This window comes from Ursus americanus, chromosome 1 (genome assembly GCF_024610735.1).
Source record: "Ursus americanus isolate L20-20 chromosome 1, mUrsAme1.1.p, whole genome shotgun sequence".
Taxonomy (NCBI): Eukaryota; Metazoa; Chordata; class Mammalia; order Carnivora; family Ursidae; genus Ursus; species Ursus americanus.
Window position 1 is genome coordinate 39,967,931 of NC_142127.1, and position 6,000 is coordinate 39,973,930.

The 6,000-nt window shown below is 41.6% G+C and overlaps 1 pseudogene; it reads right to left on the reverse strand.

The window, feature by feature from the left end:
• Positions 1 to 4,392: 4,392 nt before the first annotated feature.
• Positions 4,393 to 5,008, reverse strand: LOC148110743 (actin, cytoplasmic 1 pseudogene; annotated as a pseudogene).
• Positions 5,009 to 6,000: the final 992 nt, after the last annotated feature.

Genomic DNA, 6,000 nt, shown 5'->3' on the forward strand with positions numbered 1-6,000 from the left:
TTCCTGATGGAGGCACTTGGACCAGAGGTACAGATGCTTCCTAAGCAGGAAGCTGGGACATTTGGCCCAGGATGTGGGGAACTATGGAGTTTTAAATCCGGAAGCGAAAAATGTGAGCCCTGGAAAACAAAGAATCCATTTCTCATGAAAGAACATCATAGGTTAAGCTACTACAAGACAAAGGTTGGCTGGTTGTCAATTTCATTTATTACTGGTGTCGGGAAGCTCTGTTAAATTTGTCCATGTTTTAAAATTTGGAAACAACAATCAAATTAAACTTCAAGATTAAAAATATCCCCTCCCCTCAAGCTAACTCTTTAAAAATATATATATGACTTTATTTTTTTCCGGTGGCTGAAACGTGAAAACCTAACACAGAGTAAAGATAGAATACCTTCAGTTTAGATTTCACGCCGCTATCTTCCTCTTTGACTAGAGGTTAGTGATTCTGGACATATTTTTTGGTTATTTAATAAGACCCACAAACCAGGGTGAAGTTGTATGATACCAACTTGAAAAACTCATATTGTTCAGTGTAAACCGCTTGATTGCACCGACAGAGTTGGAAAATGTTCCCTTGGCTGAGCAGCAGAGCAAGGTAGTGAGAAGGAAACGAGGCATTACTCCATATAATATGCGAATGTGCTGCTTCTCAGACTTAAAAAAGAATGCTTATTGATTGAAAACTGAGGCCATGTGGGAGATGAGCAACCGGCTTTTTCACATAAAGGTGTCAGGACTAGCAGGATTTTTCTATGTTTGGTTTTGGTTTTTCTTCTCCTACTATGTATTTATGGAATCAGTTCTGGTCAATAATTTGGGCATCTTCAAAATTCAAATTTTTAAATTTCAATTGAGGATCCAGCAGAGAAATCTTTGGTTTTTTATCCAGGCGTCACTGGCTTTTAGCCCAACATATTTGTGCCTCAAATGAGCAGAGGCATTTTAAAGATTTCTTCAAGGTTTTGATGACAGGAACACAGAGTGCCTTTTAGCATTAAAGATATCTTTAAGTTTCTCATTTCCTGTCCCTGATGTGTTCACCTTCAATATTTCTTTCATATCAACAGATTTCTGAACAGCTCTCCAATAGCATTCCATCTGAAATGGAATTGATTTTGTTTTGAGGCAGGTAACATTAGGAGCTAAGTGCATATTTCCTGTTTAATCATTTCAGTTCATTTCCTAAAAAAATGAACACACTGAGTGTTTAACCTGTTTGGTGGTGGGAAAAAAAAGTACAGACTTTTGGCCCAAAGCCTAAAAAAACCCAATAAGAGCTCAAGAGGCAGCAGTTTGGGAAGCAGTTAAGTATGTAATTAAAAAACAAATCTAGAATCCTCAGATTGCATTGGATAAACTCTCAGGGTTTCTGAGGGTCAATGTCAGAAGACATCTAATCCAATCATCCATTTTGGATTTGAATCCCATTATATCCATGCCAAGTGGTCACCCTGATGTATAATGCCTCATCATTGTGGGGACAGGTGACTTAACACACCCCAAGGTACATCTCCCTCATTCTGACCACAAGGAAAATTTTCATTATGTGGACTCAGAATCTATGTCATGGTAATTTTTACTTATTGGTTCTGGAGAAATCAATGGGGGCCACACAGAACAAGTTCTAAATTGTATTTGACAGATCATTAAACTTCTAAAGGCAGACTGACACCTCCAATTCTGTCAACAGTTCCTGCATCCCAGGTCTGTTGAACAGACTCCAATTTGTGTATGATAGTTTGTGACCATGGCGCCCAATCTCAAACCCCTGCTCCAGCTGCAGCCTGAGCAGAAGAGTCAGTCAGGACTTTCATCAGCCTCATTTCAGTCAGAGGGATTCTAATTAAATAAAGCCCTAAATGACATGCACTCCTTTGGTAACTCTGTTCTACAACTGAATTCTATTAAGTGTTATATCAACTACTAAATCTTTCTCGTAACTATTTACTAGGTTAACACTCCCACCAGTACTCCCCCACACCCGACGCTCATAACAACTAATATTTTTTCTGTTACTCTGCCAGGGATATTCAACTGCTTTGCATATATTAACTCACGTGAGCTACTATGAGTTGGCTGTTAGTATTATTCCCTTTTACTGATGCAGGAAGTGGGGGAAGTAACTTGCTAAAATTTATCAGGTAATTGACGGCAGAACTGGAGAATGAACTCATGCTCTTTCTTTACATATGTAAAACATCACGCAATTACTTGGCTTTTCTGGACTCAAGGAAAAGGCTGCTCACATATGTCCATTACGTCAGTTTTTATTGGCTTTTCACTCTGATTGATCCAGATCTTGGTGGATCCTGAGCTGGCCTCTGATGTATTCACTCTCACCCTAGAGTTGAAGTCATCAGCATTAGCTTGTTTTCTAAATCTCATCCAACATACGTATAAAAATGTAAGACTGGACAGGGCCAAACTAAAACAGACCCTCTGGTGCATCAAGAAAAGCCACGTCTAGGTTGACATCTATCCATTAATCAACAACTTTGATTAGAAGTGTTCAACCATGTATGTGGCTTTATAATTATACTATTTTTCTAGCTGAAGGTTTCTCAACTCTAATGTCACAACCTACTGGTGTGTTGTGATCAACTGTGACGTGTTTCATAATTAATTTATTTCTTTAAAAAAATAGAGTAGATTAAAGATTACCACCAAATTAAAGCCACGCTCATTCACTGCCACTTTGTCAAACTTTCTTGAGTAAGATAAATAAGGTAGGGGTTATAGGATATAGGATATAGGATAAGAGTGGATGTGTCCTTGGGAGAGTGACAAATAGAAAACTCAACTCTCAAATGTGTAGTGGCGGAAAATAAGATGATAAATGTTGCTCTGGTCCACATTTTTCCATCTTGGCTACAAGGATTTAATGAGAAACTTTATCAAATTCATTTCGAGTATTTCCTCTCTCCATTCCCATGGCCATGACCTTGTATCAGGTTCTTATACCCTCTTTCAAAGAGTATTAGAATAGATTTTTCACTTTGTTATTCTGAAAAATTTCAAACACATAGAAAAATGGAAAGAACAGTTATAATGAACATCCATATACCAACCCAGATTTAACTTTCATCTTATTACCTTCATCTGTATTTATTTGTATATTTTTTTTTTCTCTGAACTGCTTGCAAATAAGTTGCAAGAATCAGGACAATTCCCTCCTGGGACCAGTCATCTGCTTGCTTTCTCCATTCCTTTCTCTTCCTTTGAATTGTTCTGTATCTACCACTGCCTGCAGACTAGGTTTCCCATACTCTCTGGTGACTGGGTCCTGCTTAAGTTTTGGCCAATGGGAAGCACTGGCTGGAGAAAAGATGGTAAGAAGAGAAAAGAAGACAGGATATTTCTACTGCCCTCGCTGTGTTTTGGGAAGAGCGCCTTTCTCCATGGTCCAGTCTTCCACTGGTGAGCCCCTGTCAATTCCCACTGGACAGCCCTGGATCCTGGGCTCCAATAACACCACTTTGTCCCATTGTTCCTCCAACTCAAAAGGTAGCAGTGGCTTTCTGCTTTTAATACCTGGATTGCCTCTTTTTACCTTGCTTGCTTTTCAACTCTGCCAACACCTTTTTTTAACTAGTCCCCTGTATTGAATCCCTTCTTTTGAACTCTCTCTCTTGTGAGTTCTGTTTCCTTCCTTCTTTTCTTTTTTTCTTTCCCTTTCTTTCTTTCTTTCTTTCTTTCTTTCTTTCTTTCTTTCTTTCTTTCTTTCTTTCCCTTTCTTTCTTTCTTTCTTTCTTTCTTTCTTTCTTTCTTTCTTTCTTTCTTTCTTTCTTTCTCCTTTTCTTTAAGGTGTGCACTTTATTGAACTGGATTCAAGTCAGCGTACAGGTAAGCCCTGGCTGCCTCTATGTCTCAACTGCATTCCCAGGGAGACCAAAAGCCTTCATACATCTCAAGTTGGGGGAACAAAAGGGGGGACCATGATGGCAGACCATTCAAAATAAAACAAAAAGAACAAGTATTAAGGTGAAGATTTTTAAAAAATTGGACTACATAATGTACACAAAAGCAATGCCATCACCCTCTCCTGTGTGGACTCCAGGGAGGACTGGCCCTTCTCTTCAGGGAGAAATGGGTTGCTTTTGGGAATCCAAGGGACTTCCTGTGGTAATGCATCTCATGATATTTGGAATGACTATTAAAAAGAGAGAGCAATATATAATCAGTCCTCTGCCACATTGTAGAACTTTGGGGATGCTTGCTCCAACCAACTGCTGTCACCTTCACTGTTCCAGTTTTAAAATCTTGAGTCAAGTGCCAAAAAACAAAACAAAACAAAAATCCAAAACCAAAACCAAAACAAATTAAAACAAATGAACGAACACATAAAGCCATGCCAATCCCATGGCATTTTCCGCGCAAGTTAGGTTTTTGTCAAAAAAGGGTGTAACGCAATGAGCTCACCCAGAAGCACTTGCGGTGGACGATGGAGGGGCAGGACTCGTCGTCCTGCTGTCTGCCTGCTGATCCCCATCTGCTGGAAGGCGGACAGCGAGGCCAGGATGGAGCCACCCATCCACACAGAGTGCTTGTGCTCAGGCGGTGCGATGACCTTGATCTTCATCGTGTTGGGCGCCAGGGCGGTGATCTCCTGCATCTTGTCACCAATGCCCCGGGGGACACGGTGGTGCCACCAGCCAGCCCCGTGTTGACGTAGAGGTCCTTGTGGTTGTCGATGTCACACCTCATGTTGGAGCCGAAGGTAGTTGCGAGCCACAGGATTGCGTGTCCGCTCGTCGCCAGTGGTGATGGCCTGCCCATCTGGCCGCTCACAGCTCTTCTCCAGGGAGGAGCTGGAGGCTGTGGTGACCATCTCCTGCTCGTAGTCCAGGGCGACGTAGCACAGCTTCCCCTTGACGTCACACACGATGTCCCGCTCGGCAGTGGTGGTGAAGCTGTAACCACTCAGCAGCATGGGGTGCTCCTCGGAGGCCACACGCAGCGCATTGCAGAAGGTGTGGTGCCCGATCTTTTCTGTGTCGTGCTCCATGGGGTACTTCAGGGTCAGGATGCCCCTTTTGCTCTGGGCCTTGTTGCCGTGTAGGAGTCGTTCTGGTCCATGACCGCCATAACGCCCTGGGGCCAGGGGCGCCCCACGATAGAGGGGAAGACGGCCCGGGGGCGTTGTGGCAGGTGAGGTCGGCCTTGCAAGCGCGGGAACTGTTCTTGACCGTGAGCGCAGCCTACCGTCATCCACCGTGAAGGGGTGGTGGTGTAGACCCGCGGCCTAGGTGGTCCAGCCGTGAGGGCGAGGGGGCCTGTGCTTGAGGGGTGGATGCGGTCTTGACAGTCCCGAGTTCTGCTTTTTTGATTCTGAGTAACATAGGCTTTAAATTCGTTGATATCGTTCTACCAAAAATAAGTATTCTATCAACCTCAACACCATTATCACCTAGGGAAAGTAATAATACCTCCCTAATATCATCTAATACTCCAGGTCTTAGTAATGCTTCCTCATTTATCCCCCAAATGCTTTTTATGTGATTTCTTCAAAGTAACGCAATCAATGTTAAATCACTGCATTTGATTATTATGTCTTGTCTTTTCTTTTTTAAGCTTCTCTTAATCTGGAACAATTCCAGGATTTTTTTTTTTCCTTCTATGACATTGACTTTTTGAGGGCCAAAGTTGTCTTCTAGAATTTTCCACATTCTAGATATTTTCTGATTTTTTTTCCTCTTGGTGCTGCTGGACTTATTCCTAAATTTCATACATTATTTCATAATCTGGAAGCTAGGTATAAAGGCTTGACTAAATTCAAGTTAAAATTTTTTGGCAAGAATGCTTTTTAGATGTTGTTATTTATTTCATATTGTGTCACACCAGGAAACAACATGTGTGAAATATTTAATCACTTAGGTAAGATTATGACTATTAGCTCTTTTTTTGTTTTTATGACTGCTAGATCTTATAAGCAGTCAATTATCAGGATAGTTGCCACTTTTGCATTTGATTTTGGCACTTTTGTAGCCCTGTATGATA